A 24,621-nucleotide genomic window follows, 5' to 3' on the forward strand; every position below is an offset into this window, starting at 1 on the left:
ATATATTTTTGATCTTTTAAAGAAGTTTGATCTAATGGATTGCACATCTGCAAAAACTCACATGGCCACTACAACTAAGCTTGAATTAAACACTACTGAAAAGTCTGTGGATATTTCAAGTTATAGAGGCATGGTTGGCTCACTTCTGTACTTAACAGCTAGTAGGCCAGATATAATGTTTGCTACATGTTTGTGTGCTAGATTTCAGGCTGATCCTAGAGAATCTCACTTGATAGCTATTAAGAGAATTTTCAGATATCTCAAGGGAACACCAAAACTTGGCATTTGGTACCCTAGAGATTCTGGTTTTAATCTAACTGGTTATTCAGATGCAGATTATGCAGGTTGTAGAATTGACAGAAAGAGCACAACAAGAACCTGTCAATTTCTAGGAAACAAGCTTGTGTCCTGGTTCAGTAAAAAGCAAAATTCAGTTTCTACTTCTACAGCTAAAGCTGAATATATTGCTGCTGGCAGTTGCTGTGCACAAATTTTATGGATGAAAAATCAATTGCTAGACTATGGTTTGCAAGTTGAGAGGATTCCTATTTTCTGTGATAACACAAGTGTAATTGCCATCACTGAAAATCCAGTACAACACTCAAGGACAAAGCACATAGACATCAAGTACCATTTCATAAGGGAACATGTGATGAATGGTACTGTGGAATTATATTTTGTTCCAAGTGAGAAGCAACTTGCAGATATCTTTACCAAGCCACTGGATGAATCCACATTTTCAAGGTTGGTAAGTGAGTTAGGTATGCTTAATTACTCTTAATTTATCTGAGTTATTTTGCAAGTTGAAAAGTAGCCAGAAATTTAGCTGATTTTTAAGTCTTGGATGAAATTTTGGCTAAGTCAAAATTTGCATCTCGACGGATGACCCTAATCCATCGAGTTTAGTCATCCGTCGATATACTATTTTCCAATAAAAATCAATTAACTTTCTGGAATCTTTTAAAACTCGACGGATAACAGTTTATCCTCATCCGTCGAATTGTCTAAATCTAAGCCGTTAATTCCCTGAACATTATCCATCGAGTATACTTACAGTTTGTAAGCATTACACGACGGATAATGGGTGGAATTTTTACAGTTTATTTTTTTTAAACGGCTATTTTAGGCAATTTATATTGGTTAATTTATTCTTCTTTATTATTTTTTATCCGTTGTTTTTGAGATAGTATAAAAGCTTATTTCATTCCAATTATTTTCTTTTATCACTCTCAAATTCAACTGCTTCTATTTCTTTCTCTCTCAAGCAAATCTTCTCTTTCTCTCTTCAAGCTTTCTTTCTCTAATAATGGCACCTGTAGTAAAGATTATGTCTCAAACTGGGTTCATTTATGAGAAGAACAACTTCACTGCTTTGGTCAATAAGGGTATTCAGCAATCAGAAGACTATCACAAGATGATGGACTTTGTGAAGAACTGCAAGTTAAATTATGCCATGCTGGAATCACCCACAATTTTTTGTGAAGTTGTTGAAGAGATGTGGACCACTGCAATCTACAACTCTATTGACAAGACCATCACTCTAACCATCAAAGGTAACAAATTCGGTATCAATAGTGATGTGATAAAAGCATGTTTCATAATTCCTGATAATAATGTGACTTCACCACACACTGACACTGATCTTATCAATATGCTTAATTCCATGCATTATGCACTTCCTACTTCTAAACTAAGTGATATTAGAAGAATGGGTCTTAGGAAGGAGTGGAGTTTCATGTGTGATGTAGTTACTAAGGTTTTCTCTAGAAAAATCAGTAATTTTGATTCTGTAAATATTTCCATGCTTAACATGCTATACATGCTAGTCACAAATAAATTTTACAATTTCAGTGACCTTGTCTTGATTGAGTTAGGTTTTAAACTAGGTGAGTTAGCTAAAAGAGGAAAGAATGTGTATTATGCTAGATTTTTCATGTTATTGGCTAACCATCTTTGTCAAGAAATTGTGCTTGAGAACCCAAACAACAAACTGGCTTGTTGGGTTCAAGAGAGAAGACTCATTGCAGACTTGAATAGAGCCAACCATCACAGGGATGTGCCAATGTTCTACTTTCCTGTAATGCAGGCACCTCAGGTAAGTGAGGTAAGTTCATCCATCCCTTCAACTATTCTAACCCCCTCAATTTCTTTGAGTTCAGGAGCAGCTATGGCAACTGTGACAATGACCAAACAGTTGCCTACCAAAGCTGCCAAAACAACTGTTATTTCTAAATCCAAATCAAAGAAAACCCCCTCTGGTATCTCTCAAAAGGTACCAGTTGAAAAATCCACTAAAGCCAAAGAGGGGAGTGTGAAGGAGGGTAAGTTAGGTGAGGGAAGGGGTGAACATCAAAGAAACCCCAAGGATAAGGTTGGAGAGTTGAGTGAATCCCAGCCTAGCCACACTGCAGTTTCTCAACAAACTGCAGTGCTTAAAAAGGACAAAAGCTCACTTCTAGCTGCATCCTCCCAAAAGGATGTAGTTATTGAACAAAGCTCTCAGCCAAGAGCACAGGCCAAAAGGGTTAGGGACACAAGCTCACCCCAAACTTACACAAGAAAGAAGAAATCCAAAACCACTGGGGATGCACAGGGCACACACACAGTGCAAACTGGTGCTAAAGACACAGTCCCTGCATTTTCTCAAATTCAGTTTGATGTGGCTCCAATAAATGTGGAGTCACAACCAAAATCTCTAATAATAGAAGCATCTAAAACACCATACTCACCAACAAACTCTCTCGAAGTGGATATGATTAACACTTCAATTCCTGATTCCCCTTCTTTAACTCTGTTGGGGAAGCTAAAATCTAGTGCAAGTGAGCATCATCTTTTAGATGATTTGTTGGTTCACTTGCCAATTCTTTCAGATTCTATTGTGACATATGTGCCTCAAATATCTTCAATCAACACAGAATCAACAATAGTTTCTCTTCCCACCTCATTCATTTCTACTCTCTCGATGGATATTGCTCATCCGTCGAGTAGTGATTGTATCCCGACGGATAAGCTTAATAGCAATTATCTGTCGGATAGCATTACCACTCACTCGACGGATATCACTTATCCGTCGAGTATCTCTGCATAACTTCAAACTTCAATTATTTCAAGTGCAGAAGATTTAGTGGTTGTACAGTCACTCTTAGGACTGAGAGAGGAGAGTGTATTGAGTGAGAGGCTGGGTTGCTCCCAGGCAAAAGGAGAGGAAAAGAGAGAAACTCAGCAATCCATTTATTCAGGATTGGCAAAAGTGAGTGAAAGGAGTCCCACCTTAGTAGGTGAAGGTGAGGGTGTGAGGGTAGGGAGCCAGGGTGAGACCCTGATACAACAAAAGAGAGATTATGAGAGAAAAGCAGGTACAGGAGAAATAAGGGTGGATACAGCCATTGCTAGTGAGTCAATGATTGTGGATGATGCAGAAAAGGAAAGATAATTTCAGCAACATTACAAAGCTGTAATTGATAACATTTCCTTGGATGCTGACACTTTTACTCATCATGTGTCAGCCTATCAATTGTTGGCTGCTCAGGGCAATGTGGAGGCAGAACAGACTTTGAACTTAGTACACACCTCAGAATCTCTTCAAAGAGATAAAGCTGCTGTTAATAGGATGCCTTCTCAAGCTGGTGAGCCATCTGAAGAATTTAAAGTAAATTCTAATGATGATGACTCCGTTTCTTTGGATGGAAGCATGAACTTAGGGGGAGATGAAGGCCCAAGTTCTGTTTCAGATTTACCTTAATGGGTATGGACAAAGGAATCTACACCAGGACAATTTGGTGTATCCTTGGTTAAGCAAGTGATGGCTATTCAAAAGGCCCTTCAGGAAACTTCAGATGCTGGTACCAAGGCTATTCTTCAAGCTCATCTAGACTCTCTACATCTCATAAAGATCCAGCAGTTAAGACAAAATCTGAGTGTGGATGAACTAAAAAGGGATATAGCTGACTTGAAGACCTACAATTCTGAGAAGCTGGATTCAGTCATGCCATATGGTACCATGCAAGATCTATTACTAAGATTGAAGAGAGAATCGGATTCTGAAAAGAAGCTGGCCAAGCTGGAAGACAGAGTTCAAGTTATTGAGAATTCAGTGGCTATTCTTCTTCAAAATCAACAGACTCAGACAAATCTTCTCATGCAACTGGCTAAAGCACAAGGCCTAACTCCTCCACTTGATGATAACAAAAAGGGGGAGAGAGAATCAAGTAAGGGGGAGAAAGGACCAACTGAGGGGGAGAAACTTCAAGTACAAATCAGCAAAGTAATTGTACCTTCAATTACTGTCTCCAAGCCAACAGTTGCAGATGGTATAGATCTAATTCAAGCAGCAGCAGCAAATTTGAAAGTTGCTGAAAAAGGAAAGTTGAGTTTGATCAACTGGAATAAGATTGATGAGGAGATACAGAGAAAGTTTGAACTTGTCAAGGAGCCAGTTAAGTCAGCCATCCATCACTCTCAAGTCAAGCCAATCAGTGTGAATGAGATGAGCATGAATTATCTGGAAAAAGGATAATCTTCCTGCATCAAGTCTCCAAAGGCTGAAACAATTCTAAAACCAAGGGCAAATTATCCAAAATCATCTTTGAAGAACCCCTTGGACACTGTGTATGAGACACCCAAGCCTGATGAGAAGAAGCTTCTGTCAAGGTCAATTGTCTTCTATAAAAATCCAGCTGATTCGGCTTCAAAAAGGAGAATTGCTAAGATATTCAGAAATGGAAAGGAAATTTGTGTGGTAGCTGGACATCCACAATTTGCTCAAGAAAAAAGAGAAGAAAAGGCCAGATTGAAGAAGGAAAAGAAGTAAGCTGCTCTAGATGCAAAGAAGTCTAAATAAAAGAAAGAGCAGATTGTTATCTTGGCCAAGCTACAGGCTGTGAATTCATCTCAACAAATTCCCTCTCAACCATCTGAAGCTGCTGAATCAAAGAAGAAAATTGAAGAACAGAAGAAATACCCAAGGAAGAAAGAATTGGCTAGAAGAACAAAAAGGAAACTGGATATTGTTGACAAGGAATTGGTAGATCAATTTCCTAAGGAACCCACACCAGCTACAACTCAAGCATCAAAACCCTATGTGGTATTTGAAGACATAAGGGTGGTGGATCCCTACAGGAATATACATGGTGAACCTATTGTGCCAAAGGATGAGCCAATAGAGTGGGATAACATACCAATTCCTGACTTCAGCTTACCAGTCCTTAGCAAGCCAAAAAGGACAAAGTCAAGGGCAGTCAACAAAGTGAAGCTGTCACCTCTCAAATCCAAATCAGTAGTTAAAGCTCAACCCAAAGTCAACAGGGGAGACTACTTGTACTTGTGTGACATCAAAGAATTTTCAGATCTAAATCTTTATCTGGATGAAGTAAGGGGAATTGATGCATACAGAAACCTACCTAAAAGGTTGGTGTTCAAGTACAAAGGAGGAAGGGAGATTCAGTGGCCACTTCACAGGATTCTTCAAGAGAGCCAAGCTGTGCTGATTAAAGTTTATTCATCCTTCAAGAAAAACTTCGGGTTCACTGTCACTGCAAGAAGACTAGTATTGAAGAAAATTGAAGAACTAAGGAGTGTTAGAGCTAAAGATGCACTCCCAAAGACTCTAATCATCCCATACACAGGGAGAAGAGTGCATCTAAGGCCTTACTGGCTGATGGAGTTCATGGATGACAAGGGTATGAGAAGATTCTTCAGATTAGAAGATCAATTAAGTATCTCTAGCAATGAGACTCTCTTGGAAATGCAAGAAAAGCTAGATCTCTCAGAATCTGATGAACTGGAATTCCACAGGCAGCTCCAAAATCAGATTGAGGAAAATAACAGAAAGCTTGGAAGAAGATCCAGACCTTCAAGGAACTAGAAAATCTGCTCAAGCTAGAGGAGCATCTTGAAAATGACTGTGAGCCAAACCTTGTACACTTTGATTATTTGAAGTACTTTCAGTATTATCTACTTATCTTTAAAGCTGTATGTTTAGGATGTTTTGTTATCATCAAGTACCTCTTAATTTATGGCTACAATTCCAGTAGACATAAATTGGGGGAGATTGTTGTGCATATGTTGTGTACTTGATGATTTCATAAACAAAACATCTAAGTGGATTTTACTTAGTGAAATAATATAGCACTCGACGGATAAGAATTATAGTCCCGACGGATAATAGATAACTCATTATAATCCCGACGGATGTTAACTTATTATCCATCGAGTGAGTAGCTTATTTAATAATAAGTCTGTAGCACAGTTATGTATACACCTTTGTATAGAATCTGTAGTAGCATATAAGTCATGTTGACTTTAACTAGATATGCAGAATAGGTTGATTAATTGTACATAAATGATGACTTGTAATTCTGTATAAGTGAAATGAAGTCATATGCTTGATTGCTACCCGACGGATAACCTACAAAGCAACCGACGGATGATCAACAACCCGACGGATGATCATGTACTCAACTAATAAAGAATTCAAACAGCAGTTGAACAGTGAAAGCTGAGCACAGCCGTCGAGATGTATACAAATCTACTGTGGAAGCCCATTAACCGGGTAATAGAGGACGAAAAGCAGCAAAGCTTAAGACTGATAGTTTTTATATTTGTTCAGTCTTTTTGACTTTGTAATCTTGGTGTTATATAAACCAAGATGTAGCAAATAGAAAAAGAGAGCTGAGATACACAAAACAGAGAAATCTTTGTAAGCAGAATTATTAGCATTTCCCTGTATTCTCAGTAGTTCAATTTGTAAGCAGCTGTGAGCATTCCTGCACACAGAGTCCTCTCGATATATAATATATATCTCTGGTGGAATTGTTTAAATCCACCAGAAAGTTTTTAAAGACTCTTGTTTTTAATTACTTGTGTTTTGATTCAATTAAGTTTCTATTCCGCATTGTGCTAATCAAAACATTATATCTATATTCGAGTTGAACATTCTTATTTTCGAGAAAAAGGTTCAAGAATTCTATTCAACCCCCCTTCTGTAATTCTTGCTATATTGTTAAGGGACTAACAAGTAGGCAGTCACAACATCCATTAAATTCATTCGGAGCCCTTCTAGAATTGATAAACTTATCAAAAATCTGAATGTTGTTGCATCCATTATCGGGGAATAAGTTTCTTCGTAATCGATTCCCGGTCTTTGTGAGAAGCCTTGAGCAACAAGGCGTGCCTTGTTTCTCACAATTTCATTTTTCTCATTTCTTTTATGCACAAATACCCGTATATATCTAACGGGTTTTACACCTGCAGGTGTTTGGACAATAGGTCCAAAAACTTGGCATTTTTTAAGTGATTTCAATTCTGCTTCAATAGCTTCTTTCCACTTTGGCCAATAATTTTTTCTTTTACATTCATAGATCGATCTAGGTTCATGATCCTCGATTTCATCAGAAATGTCAAGTGCAGCTGCATATGCAAATATATCATCCATGACAATTTATTTTCTGTTCCACCTCTTTCCTGAAATGACATAATTTATCGAGATCTCTTCATTATCAACAATTTCAGGTGTTATTCATCCTTGGAAGACGTCTCTTCAGTGATCAAATTTATGATGTCATTTGATGTTCCAACTTTTTTATCAAGTTTCCTTGTTTTTCTTAGAGTTTTATCCTTGGATCCAATAGGTCTACCACGCTTCTGGCGTGCTTTAGACTCAGTTGCTAGCATGATTTTATTATCTTCTTTAGGAAGTATAATTTTACAAGGAACATTAACAGCTGTTATATGTAACTTTGTCACATTCTTGACATCAGTAAATGCATCAGGCAATCTATTTGCGACTTCTTGTAGGTGGATAATCTTTTGAACTTCAAGTTCACATTGATTTGTTCGAGGATCATAATGAGACAAGGATACTGCATTCCACAAAATTTCTTGCTTTTCTTTTTCAAATATTGTCTTATCTCCCCCTAATGCAGGAAAAACTGTCTCATCAATTGACAATCGGCAAATCTTGCCGTGAATGAATCTCCAGTCTTGGGCTCCAAATATTTTATAATCGAGGGAGAATCAAATCCAATATATACCCCTAATCTTCTTTGGGGTCCAATTTTTGTTCGTTGGGGAGGGGATATTGGAACATAAACTGCACACCCAAAAATTTTCAAGTGAGAGATATTTGGTTCTTGACCATTTACCAGTTGCATTGGGGAATATTTATGATAAGAAGTCGGTCTTAACCGGCTAAAGAAGCCGCATGTGATATTGCATGTTCCCAGGAGGTAGTTGGTAAATTTGTTCTCATAAGTAATGGTCTCGCAATTAGTTGTAGCCTTTTAATGAAAGACTCAGCAATACCATTTTGAGTGTGTGTGTGGGCAACGGAATGCTCCACTTCAATCCCAATAGACATACAATAATATTTAAAAGATTGGGATGTGCCCTGTCCAATCTTATTTTCTTTAAATTATAATCAGGAAATTGTGCTTGTAATCGGATTATTTGAGCAAGGAGTCGTGCAAAAGCCATATTACGAGTGGACAATAAACTAACGTGTGACCATCTTATTGATGCATCAATGAGTACCACAAAGTACTGAAATGGCCCACTAGATGGGGTAATTGGTTCACATATATCTCCTTGAATTCGCTCCAAAAATTTTGGGCATTCAATGCCAACTTTCACAGGAGATGGTTAAGTTATCAATTTTCCTTGAATACAAGCAACATATGAAAAATCTTTAAACAATGGAACAATTTTGTTTTTGAGTGGATGTTCATTTGAATTTTCAATAATTCTTCGCATCATTGTCGAACCCGGATGGCCTAAACGATCATGCCATATAGTAAAATTTGTCGGGTCAACAAATCTTGTATTAATAGTCATGTGTGATTCAACTGGATTTATGAAAGTATAATATAATCCAGAATTATATGATGGGAGTTTTTCTATCACATGTTTCCTCCCTGAGACTATAGTCGAGATACATAAATATACATTATCACGTTCATTTGTCGTCTCAATATGATAGCCATTATGGCATATCTCTTTAAAGCTCAAAAGATTTCTTTTCGATCGGGTGAAAAACATTGCATTTTTAATCAATAAACATGTACCATTGGGTAGCACAATACTTGCTCTTCCGGAGCCTTCAATTATATCCGGTGCACCCGATATTGTATTTACATTAGCTTTGACTAATGTTAGATGCGAAAAATATGCTTTATTTTTCAAAATTGTATGTGTTGTGGCACTATTCGCCAAACAAAAAGATTTCTTATTTTTATAACACATGATGAGAGGCTGTTGGCCATATTTCTTCACGAAAAAAATAAAAGGTAGAACATCTCAAGTACTTCATTATCGAAAGAAAATTATATAAGCAACTGATAAGGATGATTATCATAGTTCAAAAGTCAATGTAAGGCCTTGTTTAGTTATTCTTGTTGGGTTTCGAAGGCATAAAACGCAGCGGATAAACGTAAATAAAACAAAAATTTCAAAACCCAAAAACAGGATCCATGTATAATTATGGGCAGATTATGGAGATAACGAATCATACCTTTCAAGAGTTTAACTTTCACGAACTCAACGGAGATCCTAGCTATCACGCTTTGTGTCTACCTCTCGGAGAAACACCTCTATGGTATCCACACGAGCACCTTCAAGAACGTCTCACGAACTTGACTACGGAATGGATGTACTAGCCTCCTTCTTGATGATCTGAATTGCCTCTGCCTCTCTTTGCTGCTAGGGTTTTCTCAAAAACGTACAAGCCTCTTTAACCTATCATTATGTATTTATAATGGCTGATTAAAAAGGCCCATAACAGCAAAGCCCAACCCTAGTAGGTATTGGATTAAATAATAAAAACAAATTTCTATTATTTAATTAATAACTAAGTCATACTTAATTATTATGGGCAAAAACATTCCTTTTAATTCGAATTTATATTATCTCAATTAAGTCTTACTTAATTATAATAAAATTCAAATAATCATCAATTAATTTAAATCCATAATTTAAATTAACTATTCCATTAAGTGCTCTATTTGTGCGACCCTATAGGCTATTATTTAATTGGCAATAATTTTATTCTCTAATAAAATTATAAACAATGAGCGGTATCTAGTAATACATCATTGTTACCCAATTAAACAATAATTAAATCATGATTAGATAAAATCTTTCGTGATTAATGTTTTTCGTGTAATATAATCCCTTTAACCATACATATTATAGATTAAACTCGAGGCATGTATTTAGTCATCTTCTTCAACATTTAATCCGGGTTTACTTGATCCATGAATAGATTATCAAGACAAATCATTATTTGAGCATGGCCATGCTTTTATAATCTCACTCAATCAAGAGGCCAATAATATCTCTCCTAATTATAGGAGGGTTAAATCCTTTATCTATCATTCATATTTCTCATACGACTCATGATATACCCGATGTCCACTTTTATCATCACCCGATCAAAAGTAACTTTTAATGTAGTCAAAGTATATTAATCCTCATATAGAAATATAATGATTTCAAGTCAAAGGATCGTTACACCATTATCACTGTGAGTCTTTCTTATGACTTTATTAAACATGAAGAATCTCACTGTGGGTCTGTCCAGTACCATGTACTCTCACATGTACCTATGTATTGACTTTAGTATCCCCATACTTATAACCAATGAGATATGGTTATCTTATCAAACAATATACTAGTCTATCTATGTATTATTATTGTCCTATATAATAATACTCGACTAGGGACCTTTAAGAATATGATATATTATATAATCTCAAGTTCAAGTCATGTACTTAAACTATACAATTTGTATCATGATTCTAAGGACATTTATTATGCTAACAAAATATCGCAGTAATTAAGGTCATAATAAATACATATATTGAATGATCAACTGACATAAAGATTATAAAAGAATAATGTATTGCCTCTAGGGCACCTACACTAACAATCTCCCACTTGCACTAGAGCCAATCACCCATATATCTAATACCCATGGAACTAGTGTGACCATTGTGCTTCTGCTGTGACAAGCCTTTGGTCAGTGGGTCTGTAATGTTATCATTTGTGTGCACTTTACATATGTGTATATCACCCCTTTCATTAATCTCTCGAATAAGGTGAAATCTCCTGAGTATATGTTTAGCCCGAGAGTGTGATCTAGGTTCTTTAGCCTGTGCAATGGCTCCATTATTATCGCAGTATAGATCAATGGGATCTGCGATCGATGGAACCACTCCCAAATCAGAAATGAACTTTCGAATCCAAACGGCCTCCTTAGCTGCTTCACAAGCTGCAATGTACTCAGCCTCCATTGTAGAATCAGCTACTGTTTCTTGCTTTGAACTCTTCCAGCTTACAGCACCTCCGTTTAGACAAAACACAAAACCAGACTGTGATACAGTATCATCTCTGTCTGTTTGGAAACTTGCATCGGTGTAACCTTTTACAACAAGTTTCTCTTCTCCTCCATACACCAAGAATGAATCTTTAGTTCTTTTCAGGTACTTAAGAATATTCTTAACTGTCGTCCAGTGATCTTCACCCGGATTAGACTGGTATCTGCTCGTCATGCTCAAAGCATACGAGACATCTGGGCGAGTACATACCATTGCATACATGATAGATCCAATTGCTGAAGCATATGGAACTTTATTCATGTGGTCCTTCTCATCCAATGATTTTGGACACTGGTCCTTAGAGATCGTTATCCCTTGAGACACGGGGACATATCCCCTTTTTGCATTTTGCATTCCAAAACGATGCAAAACCTTATCGATGTATGTGCTCTGACTTAGACCGATCATCCTTCTAGATCTTTCTCTATAGATCCTCATTCCTAGAATGTAGGATGCCTCTCCTAAGTCTTTAATGGAGAAATTGCTCCCTAACCAAGTCTTAACAGCCTTTAGAGAAGGTATGTCATTCCCCATTAGTAGTATATCATCAACATATAGTACTATGAATGCCACATAGCTCCCACTAACCTTCTTGTAAACACACGGTTCATCTTCATTTTGAACAAAGCCATACTCTGTGACTATTTCATCAAAACGGATATTCCATCTCCTAGAGGATTGCTTCAATCCATAAATGGATCGACGTAATTTACATACCTTGCCAACATTCCTTGGATCGACAAAACCCTCAGGTTGTGTCATGTACACATCATCTTCAAGGCTTCCATTAAGGAAGGCTGTTTTGACATCCATTTGCCAGATTTCATAATCATGGAATGCTGCAATGGCAAGTAAAATCCTTATAGACTTGACCATAGCCACTGGTGAGAAAGTTTCATCATAGTCAATACCATGAATTTGTTTGAAACCTTTTGCAACCAGCCTAGCTTTATAGGTCTGAACATTTCCATCCATGCCCTTTTTCTTCTTAAAAACCCATTTGCACCCTATGGGTTTTACCCCTTCAGGTGGATCAACCAAAGTCCATACATGGTTTTCGTACATGGAATCTATCTCGGATTTCATGGCTTCAAGCCATCTCTTAGAGTCTGGACTGTTCATAGCATCTTGGAATGTGAGAGGCTCATCTTCATCTATGAGCATCAAATCACCACACTGAGTCATGAGAAATCCATATCTCTCTGGCTCATGGCGAAATCTACCAGATCTATGAACAACCTGTGTTTGTTGAGCATTATCATTATTCTGCTCTTGTTCCACTTCAGGTTCAATGCTATTTTGCGGTTCTCGATCTTCATCGAGATCTATAGTTCTCTCACTGTTTCTTTTGGAAACAAAATCTCTTTCCATGAAGACAGCATCTCGAGCAATAAACATTTTCTGCTCAGAAGGACTATAAAAATAATACGCCTTTGTTTCATTAGGGTATCCTACAAAAATGCACTCTTCGGATTTAGGTCCAAGCTTGTCAGATTCTTGACGTTTCACAAACGCCTTACATCCACAAACTTTCATAAAGTTCATGCCTGACCGTTTCTCCTTCCATATCTCATATGGAGTCTTTTGAACCTTCTTAGTAGGAACACGGTTAAGTGTGAAAGCCGTTGTTTCTAGAGCGTAACCCCGGAAACTAATTGGAAGATCTGCATGACTCATCATCGATCGCACCATGTCCAACAAGGTGCGATTTCTCCTCTCTGAAACTCCATTCCATTGAGGTGTTCCTGGCGGAGTGAGTTGTAATACAATACCACACTTTTTCAAATACTCTCTAAATTCAGTGCTTAAGTATTCACCCCCACGATCGGATCGTAAGATCTTAATACTTGCATCTCCGCCTATTTGCTTCTCTACTTCAACCTTGTATTCTTTAAATTTTTCAAAAGAATCGGATTTGTTCTTCATAAGATATACATATCCATATCTACTGAAATCATCAGTAAATGTTATAAAGTAGTAGTAGCCTCCTCTAGCCATTACACGCATTGGGCCACATACATCACTATGTATTAGCTCCAGACATTTAGTGGCCCTTTGACCCTTACCAGTGAAAGGGGCTTTAGTCATCTTACCAAGCAAACAAGATTCGCATTCTTGGTATGATTCAAAATCAAACTTATCCAAGTATCCATCCTTATGTAATTTGGATATGCGTTTCTCATTTATGTGGCCTAGACGACAATGCCAGAGGTATGTTTGATTTGAGTCATTCATTTTAAGTCAGTTTGTTTTCTATATTACAAACAGGGTTATCTAAATCAAGAACATATAAACCATTAAATAAACGCGCAACACCATAGGTTAAATCATTCAAAGTAAAAGAGCAATTGTTGTTCTTTATTGTAAATGCAAAACCTTTCTTGTCCAAACAAGAAACAGAAATAATGTTTCTGCGAATCGCAGGCACGTAAAAACAGTCTTCTAGTTTTAAAACAAGCCCAGAGGGCATAGATAAATAATAAGTCCCTACAGCTAAAGAAGCAACTTTTGCTCCATTGCCTACTCTTAGGTCCACTTCTCCCTTAGCCAAAGTTCTACTTCTCTGCAGGCCCTGCACATTTATACAAATGTGAGAAGCACATCCAGTATCAAATACCCAAGATGTAGAAATAGACAAATTGACTTCTATAACATAAATACCTGATCCAGAAATCTGAACTGCTTTCTTTTTCTTCAGATCCTCCAAGTAAATTGGACAGTTTCTCTTCCAGTGACCATCTTTCTTACAGTAGTGACATTCACCCTTGGCCACACCACCTTTAGGCTTTAAAGCCTGTTTGGGACCTGACTTTGGCTTGGGTGTAGAATCAGATCCAATCTTCTTCTTACCCTTCCATTTTCCCTTCCCTTTGGCCTTACCTTTATTTCCCACCATCAGTATGGGAGCAGGTTCAGCTGTCTTCATGTTGGTCTCATATAGTTCTCAACATATGCAACAATTCAGTAGGTGTTTTGTCAAATTCATTCATATTGTAGTTCACAACAAACTGAGTGAATTTGTTGTTCAAAGAATTCATGATTAGGTCAATACCAGTTTCCGGACCAATCGGGAAACCCAAAGTTTCAAGGTACTCAATGTAACCAATCATCTTCAGAACATGTGGGCCAACTGGTTCACTCGCCCCTTGTTTGCAATTAAAAAGTGACTTACTCGTGTTGAACCTTTCTTGACGAGTTTGGCTTGCAAACATGCTTTGCAAGTGCTCATTGATAGTATATACATCCATATGCACATGTTGTCTTTGAAGCTCAGCACTCATAGTTGCCAATATAAGACATGCAACATCATTCGCATCATTCTCATCCCTTGTGTGTGCTGCTCGTTCATCAGCAGTAGCTCCCTCAAGAAGGGGGCCTGGAGGAGGAATATCAATGACATGAAGCTTACGCTCCTGCCTGAGGACAATCCTCAAATTCCTCTGCCAGTCTAGGAAGTTGTTTCCTCCTGTCAGCTTGTCCTTCTCAAGGACTGAACGTACGGATAGTGTGTTTGTGTTGTTTGCCATTACTCAGTATCTACAATAATAAAAGTGCAAAATAAACATTAGATTGTCTGAGTTAAAATTTTATGTTCATATGATTATGATATATTCATAATATATCTCCCACTATGTTTTTTATCAAATTAATAGCCCTAACTATTAATTCGGAAAGTATATCCCATAAATCTTTCTAGTGAGCCAAGATCCATATTTCGTCATGTTCTAAGTCAACCACTGGTATCCTTAAAACATGATTATTTAGGTAGACAATAGTTGTCAATTATATCATATATAATTCTTGGATAATTTGGTGAACAACAATTGATCTTATCTATCTAATAGATTTTTAACCAAACTCTATGCTTCTAAGTTCATAATAGTTGAATATAACCGTTTATATTCACCTTATTATGATGACTCAGTTAAGTTAGACCCAATGATACAACGTCCGAATATAACCGTTTATATTCGTCGCATTTCACCATGATAGATAGGAGTCCCCTGCCACTGACAACCCTTCCCCTTATCGATCTAGGATTTAATGAGTGTTCATTCATTGGAAAGCATCTGATTAAAACTTAATATTTTTACTTAGGGATTTTTAATTTAGAACGATCATGATCCCATCATAAAGAGATTTCCAATTTTTCCTTGAATAAAATACTTCAAATCAATACTCGTCAATGGTTTGATTTCCAGGTAGTGGAGGAGTCACATCGGTCTCGCTTAAAACCCACAGCCTTACAAGTTCTATGAACCCGTTGTTGACAAAATCGCCCCATGTCAGAAATAAAGAAAATTCGTATTTTATTCTGTGTTTCATAAACACGAGAATCTCATGATCGTTTGTTAATTTTAAATCTTAAGTCGTTACAGATTTTATCTTGTTTAAAGACATGGCATGGGTGATGTATCTAATACATACATGCATCATTAATCTAATTAAAACATGCATTTTCTAATCTACACATACTATTTATACATCATATGAAAAGTGCGTAAAGTAAATGTGCAATAGTTATGGCCCAATCCTATGTGATCTTTTCAGGCTAATGAAAAGATCAAGGTCAGTCTATGGTGTAAAAATAACTATTACATATGTCTTCTCTATTGCTTCTATTGTCTCCTTGGCCTCCATAGGATGCCTCATCTTTCCCTTGTCCTTCTTGGATGTTACATTAAGAATTATACTAATGAACTTACAAAAGAACTCGAGTTACATTCGAGATAAAACAACTACAAATAGAAAACGACATGCAAGTCGTATTTATTACAAACCAAAAGAATAAATCATTACAACTAAGGTCTTAAGGCCATAACTATGCACCATGCTCAAGTAACCATTAAAGAACATGATAGATCAGTATAAAGATGGCATACTATTTATCACTTATCATGATCCAATCAAGAATAATAAATAAGTAAAGCATATGTCATAAGCACAAATTAAAAACGAAACCCTAAGCACGCGGATCGACCTCCGCGGTGAGGTCGCTGGGGGGGTTCGGGGGGGCAGCGAGCCCCCCCCCCCCCCGATGGCGGAAATTTTTACAAAATCAAGTATCAGAATACTAGCAAAACATGTATCAGAATACTATTCCAGAAGCATGTATCAGTATACACACGATCCATATCCCAGTTACCAAAAACATGTATCAGTATACATATTTTAAGAGATCGCATACATATGAGTTATGGCAGATCTTAAACATACTAGTATCATCATATAGATCATTAACAGATTCATCATATCATTCATATAACATAACTGTTATCATGGCAGACTCATATAACATAACTGTTATCATGGCAGACTCATCACACATGCATACTTGTAAAAATACAGTAAACACGTAACCAAATCAGCCCCTTATACACGTAGCTCCGATGCCATTGTTGGGTTTCGAAGGCATAAAACACAGCGGATAAACGTAAATAAAACAAAAATTTCGAAACCCAAAAACAGGATCCATGTATAATTATGGGCAGGATTATGGAGATAACGAATCATACCTTTCAAGAGCTTAACTTTCACGAACTCAACGGAGATCCTAGCTATCACGCTTCGTGTCTACCTCTCGGAGAAACACCTCTATGGTATCCACAAGAGCACCTTCAAGAACGTCTCACGAACTTGACTACGGAATGGATGTACTAGCCTCCTTCTTGACGATCTGAATTGCCTCTGCCTCTCTTTGCTGCTAGGGTTTTCTCAAAAACGTACAAGCCTCTTTAACCTATCATTATGTATTTATAATGGCTGATTAAAAAGGCTCATAACAACAAAGCCCAATCCTAGTAGGTATTGGATTAAATAATAAAAACAAATTTCTATTATTTAATTAATAACTAAGTCATACTTAATTATTATGGGCAAAAACATTCCTTTTAATTCGAATTTATATTATCTCAATTAAGTCTTACTTAATTATAATAAAATTCAAATAATCATCAATTAATTTAAATCCATAATTTAAATTAACTATTCCATTAAGTGCTCTATTTGTGCGACCCTATAGGCTATTATTTAATTGGTAATAATTTTATTCTCTAATAAAATTATAAACAATGAGCGGTATCTAGTAATACATCATTGTTACCCAATTAAACAATAATTAAATCGTGATTAGATAAAACCTTTCATGATTAATGTTTTTCGTGTAATATAATCCCTTTAACCATACATATTATAGATTAAACTCGAGGCATGTATTTAGTCATCCTCTTCAACATTTAATCCGGGTTTACTTGATCCATGAGTAGATTATCAAGACAAATCATTATTTGAGCATGGCCATGCTTTTATAATCTCACTCAATCAAGAGGCCAATAATATTTCTCCTAATTATAGGAGGGTTAAATCCTTTATCTATCATTCATATTTCTCATACGACTCATGATATACCCGATGTCTACTTTTATCATCACCCGATCAAAAGTAACTTTTAATGTAGTCAAAGTATATTAATCCTCATATAGAAATATAATGATTTCAAGTCAAAGGATCGTTACACCATTATCACTGTGAGTCTTTCTTATGACTTTATTAAACATGAAGAATCTCACTGTGGGTCTGTCCAGTACCATGTACTCTCACATGTACCTATGTATTGACTTTAGTATCCCAATACTTATAACCAATGAGATGTAGTTATCTTGTCAAACAACATACTAGTCTATCTATGTATTATTATTGTCCTATATAATAATACTCGACTAGGGACCTTTAAGAATATGATATATTATATAATCTCAAGTTCAAGTCATGTACTTAAACTATACAATTTGTATCATGATTCTAAGGACATTTATTATGCTAACAAAATATCGCAGTAATTAAGGTCATAATAAATACATATATTGAATGATCAACTGACATAAAGATTATAAAAGAATAAGGTATTGCCTCTAGGGCACCTACACTAACAATTCTTAGGCTCATCACCACCAAATTTAGGCATATTCATATCAACATCTTCAAAGAAATCAACAACTTCCATGTGAGTAAAGGCCAAAGGATCAACTTGATCATCACTTCCAAGATGTGTTTCAAGATGGGAAATCCCCAAAGAATCATTATGTTCGGTGAAATTAGTTTCAACATTCTTTAAAGATGCTTGATATAGGTCAGCAAAGTGCTTGGAGGTATGTGTAACGACCCGCACTTCCGGACCATTAATTCTAAATCAGAACTAAAATAAAATACAATTTACTAATACGAAAATCTATTACAAAGGTGTCTATTACAAAAGCGCAGCTAACGGAAGCCCAAAATTTAATATACTCCAATCCTAAGTCCTCGAACTCCAATGATTTCCAACTCGAATCTTATACGAAACCTGAAATTGTAAGTAATGAGCTATACAGCCCAGCAAGAAAATAATCGATCCAACTAGTTGGCCAAGTAACATGAACACATATAACAAAATACGATAATATATACGATACGATATACGACATACGAAATAAACACTTTCGATACATATTCCTATTCTTATTCGATACACACAATACACATACCACATAAACAACAATAATTCAAAATCAATAACTCATGCCACGACCACTACAACCCGGTGATAACGGTCCTAAATTTTCATAAAACTGTCACTACAATCCGGTGACTGCGGTCCTAAGTTCTTATTCGATATTTTCACAAACCATGGCACAAATCAAAGATCTCAAATTATCGTCTAGACATCACATATACAAATCGATACATATTCTATATCACATAATAATATCAAATATATGATCACTTAGCCCAAGTTTTGATAATCAAATATAAACGCACAACACACAATTTTGAAAACACTAGCAAGATTGATCGAAAACTTACCTTAAAATCTGACCAGATCTGAATATAGCCTTTTTGACCCACTAAACGATGTTTTCTTGGAAAACACAAAGCACAAAAGTTGTAGATAACGAAAAGACCTTTCTGAAAAGTCCAGGATCACTAAATTCTGACTTACGATGAATTTTCTGTGAATTTTACAAAACAGCTGATTTTTGCTGAGAAGAGTCCTACGAATTTTAATGATTAAAACGAGGAAGACGAATATGATGTATTTATAACGATACAAAACCCTATATCTTAACCTACAAGTTATCCATAATAGAATCTGATCCAAATTTTAGGCCCCATAGTCTAACCCAATTTTAAATCCTAGTCCTTATCTAATTTTAATCCTTTTTATTCTATTATTCTTTTATCAATCGAATTCTAAAAAATTGCGGGATATTACATACTACCCTCCTTAAAAAGAATTTGGTCCCCAAATTCACTACAAACCTATACGTCTACTCTCGCTAATCTCCTATAGGACAAACTTAAACTATGGTCCACAAGATCGAATCCTAGAGAATGTACTAGTCCCATAACTAACACACTCCGAAGAACAGCCTGCTCTGATACCAACTGTAAATCACTGAATTCTGACTTACGATGAATTTTCTACGAATTTTACAAAACAACTGATTTATGCTGAGAAGAGCCCTACGAATTTTTATATTAAAAATGAGGAAGACGAATAGGATGTATTTATAACGATACAAAACTCTATTTCTTAACCTACAAGTTATCCATAATAGAATCTGATCCAAATTTTAGGCCCCATAGTCTAACCCAATTTTAAATCCTAGTCCTTATCTAATTTTAATCCTTTTTATTCTATTATTCTTTTATCAATCGAATTCTAAAAAATTGCGGGATATTACAGTATGACATATACTTCTCCAGTGACCTTTCATTCCACATCGACTACAAGTACTTTCACCCCTTTTAGCCATTGTACTTCCCTCGGATTTTTTTCTCATTTATTATCCATTTCTGGTAGTAAGGCTTTCTTTTAAAGTTGAGGAAATTTTGTTGATTACGGCCTCTACCATGCACAAAATCATGATCACGGGCACGTCCACGTCCACATCCAACTGTTTTATGATCTCTATATTCATTATTAGTCACCGCATTCACTTCAGGGAATGGTGTTGAGCCAGTTGGACGTGCTTGATGATTTTTCAGCAAAAGTTCATTTTTTTCAGCAAGAAGCAAAACAGAAATCAGCTCAGAATATTATGTGAATCCACGTTCACGATATTGTTGCTGCAAGAGCATATTATTTGCATGGAAAGTGGAATATATTTTTTTCTAACATATCTTTATCGGTGATATTCTCGCCACATAATTTCAACTGAGATGTAATCTTAAACATGGCAGAGTTATACTCGCTCACACTTTTATAATCTTGCAATCACAAGTGTAGTCAATCATAGCGAGTTTTAGGAAGTATCACCGTTTTTTTGTGGTCATATCTTTCTTTGAGATCCTTCCAAAGTGTTGATGGATCTTTAATAGTCAAATATTTAGTCAAATATTTAGTTTTCAATCCTTCATCAAGGTGGTGGCGAAAAAATATCATGGCTTTTGTCTTATCTTGTTCGGAGGTTTTATTTCCCTCTTTTATAGTGTCACCAAGGCCCATTGCACTAAGATGGATTTCAACATCAAGAATCCATATCAAGTAATTTTTTTCGGTGACATGAAGTGCGTTGAATTCAAGTTTTGTAAGATTCAACATTTTGATTACTAAAAAGAAAGGATAATACACATTAATATCAAGTTAATGATATATCTTAATTTAGAAGTTCACCAAAATTTCATTTTTCACATGTGTAATAAACATAATAAAAAAAATCAAAAACAATTCATGGCCATGAATTTATAATCATGCTCATAAATTTCTGCTGTATCTCAAATTGGTTCTCTTTCGTGTGCATGCTTTGTTAACACTTTTATAATAAGCACATTCGGTCAATATTTAAAAAATATGCAAGGAAAACACATATGCATTAATATTTAAAAACGCATGATAATATAACATGATGATGGTGCATTGAATTTAATCTAATGGTACATTGAATGCAATCTACTGTATAAAATGGCTAATTATGAAGTCAAATCTGATCAGTTTCAAAGAATACCAATTTACTCTATGAAGATGATTTTATCTGAAAAAGTATAAAACACGAAAAATGTAGAAAATTCCGAGACCTTTCCATAATGGTAAGGTTCGTTGAAAATGAACAAGTAACGAATTCAGAAAACAGATATTTGTGGACTGTAGAATCAGAATCAGCTCCTAATTATGATAGTATTTTGATATTTAAGACATCGAAATCGCATTATATGGTAATGGAATGTAATGGCAAACGTTAGATATCGAAAAGAGATTTTCAGAATGGTATGGCTTATAATATTTGAACTAATATTCAATTTAATATGAATTTTAGAAGTCACTGCATATCATCCTAAATCATAAAATCAGATTACACAAAATGTAGATTTTGACATACTTATAAGCAGATTTTGGAAAAACGCAAAGAAGAAAGATTATAGATAATCAAAAAGCCTTTACAACGAGTATAAACTCAATAAATTCCGATGAATAATGAATCAGATACAAAATATACAAGAATCGGGCACATAACAAGCACATAAAGATCATCCATTTCCAATCGAAGCAAAGTAAACTAAAAATAGTGTACTTACCTGGTGGACAAACTGAAATAACGTAGAATCCTTCTTCTTCTTGAATTTCCAACACATATTTACACTTTGATGATCTCCTTTCAACACTTAAGTAAAATTGATCTCCTTATTTTATAAGCAAATCGTGCTGATAACGTGTTATATATAATATATCTAAGAGAGACTGAGAGAGGTAGATAATAATGAAAGATATCATCTTGTTATTCTATATCATAAACAAAGTACAAGCAAGCCTTATATAGACTAGTAGAATGGATGTTACAAGGAAAATGGAGAGCCAAAGATTGCTAGTAATTAAGATAAGCTAAAAATCATCTATTAATACATAACACTTCATTTATACACTTGCTCACCCCGAATTAAAATCTCGTGATACAAAGAACTCCTTATCTCATTATGCAAACAGCTCCTTGGGACGAAACCATGTATGACGAACTAACTAGATCATTACGAATAAGCCCCCAAAGGCCCAACTAATTAAGGCCACTCAACTGTTGGTAATTCATCATCATAAAAAAAATATCAAGCATCATATTTTTCGAGGGATGCATGGTGGTGGTTGATGCATGCATCTATCGAAAGAATGCGTTACTCGATCGTCATGTCGACATAAATCTACAATATGCACTATTGAGGATGCAGACTTTGATTTACACGGAATCTATTTATTGAATTTCCCTGTTATCATCATCATCATTGTAAGTGACTCGTGACAGTCAAGAAAACTAAAAAAGCAGTCCAAACGCTTGAGGACATACTAAAGGCCCTTGTATCGTATTCACATGCAACCACGATCACTCAACTTCTAGCTATATGAATACATAGATATTTGACATTGTATCTATAATGATTCAAGTCTCTGAATGGGTCCATCCGCATGTGTGCATCTTATCCATGCACCAGAAAGTTGCTAAACCCTGTCCAGTGAAAGATTTGGTTCTTAGTTTTGCACTATCTTACAATTTGAGTACATACAAAGGATTTAACATGTATCCTTAGTCTGTTTGTATGCGTCTCTATGTGTTTGTGTGTTTTCTTTTTATAATCCCGCTAACATTTCTAGCACGGAAAATGCTAGATGTACATAATAATATATAAATTTTTGTACATAATATCATGTGATTTATTTTAATTGGAATGAACTCCTGCTTTTATATCAATAAAATCAATTAAAATATCCCACATCAAATGTAATGTCAATAAATATTTTGTATAAAATTATGTACACCTAACACTATTCTTCTAACGCCTAGCTAATCGTGAACTCGTCATGAGATAGAAAAAAAATGAACTGCTGATTTGATAAGAGCCATTTTCCTGCACGGTAATGATTGAACGATAATACTATGACAAACTACTCCATCATTTTTATGTACGTTACGTTTGAATATTAATATAAGATTTTAAAAAGAGTTTTCTTTTATTTTGAGCTTTGAAATGTAAACGTTAATTAATATTGTATAATAGCCATGATTTGTGTTCACACTAAATTTAAAAAAATATTGAAGGTGACCGGGATAATACCGACTAGAGCTCTATTAACTATTATCATGTTAAGAGATCAATGTTCTAAAATCTAAAAGTGCTAGAAAAAAACATTTTTATGATTTTATATTATTATTCTAAAACTTTATCATATATGTGCAAATATCGACAACCAATTTGGAACTAAGAGAGTTTTCTCTTTGGGAAGATGTTTTGTTATGATTGATTGGGTTTCTTTTAACTTTTTCCCATGTTCTTTTCCAATGTGTGAAGCAGCTACTATGCTATGTACTGCGCTAAGTCACCTAACGCAGTGGTCCATGAGTTTCTTTCCGATTTCAAAAGATCCATCCACTACCTTGCAGCTTTAAGCCAACTCTGCTTTCTAAGTTTTTCTGTGAACCCCCAAACTATATATGTACAAGATCAAGCATTCTTTAGATTTTCTTTTGGTTACCTGGTTTATTAGTTAAACGGAAATGACATGTTTTCTTGTAATGTAATTACCACTTATCGTTTATGATTCAAGTGCAAATATATGTAGATTTGAGCTAAAAGAAGTTTGTCCTAATTTTAAAATTAGACTGGACTAGAAAGTAATTTATTTTACTTAGGGAATATCCAAAGGTGTCTTTTTTAATTCGGCTAAGTATAATATAGAAGTATTATATGTTATCAATAAAAAGTCGGTATAGTGGTTAAACTCTTTTTTTTTTTTGCAAAAAGTTAAGAATTCTACTGTGAGTTTATAATTAATTAACAAAATATATATATATATATATATATATATCCTTCCCACATGTGTTGATCAAGCAAGATATGATACATGCATGCACGGGGCCGGGATGGTAATTTAGGGACAAATGATGCAAATCAGTGACTAGAACTCAGGAAATATTGTTCCAGGCTATCAGAAAAGTGGATAATCGATTATATACCTTTCTAAACCATTGATGATCCGATCCACCTTTCTGGACCATTCATGATCCGATCCACTTGTACTCCTTTTTATTTAGTTCTACTTTCGTGTTATTGTCGTCACCACCACCCTATTCAATATATTTGCTTAGTCATATAGTTTCTTTCATCGACACCTTACTTGAAGAGTTGAAAGTCACAAGTTAGATGTCAGAAAATGGTGATATTCTCGTGACTAAGACGATCATTTTTATTGGTAAATCGAGCTATATACTAAGGGGTTTCATGCTCCTGA

Source organism: Apium graveolens, chromosome 3 (assembly GCF_009905375.1).
Source record: "Apium graveolens cultivar Ventura chromosome 3, ASM990537v1, whole genome shotgun sequence".
Classification (NCBI taxonomy): domain Eukaryota; kingdom Viridiplantae; phylum Streptophyta; class Magnoliopsida; order Apiales; family Apiaceae; genus Apium; species Apium graveolens.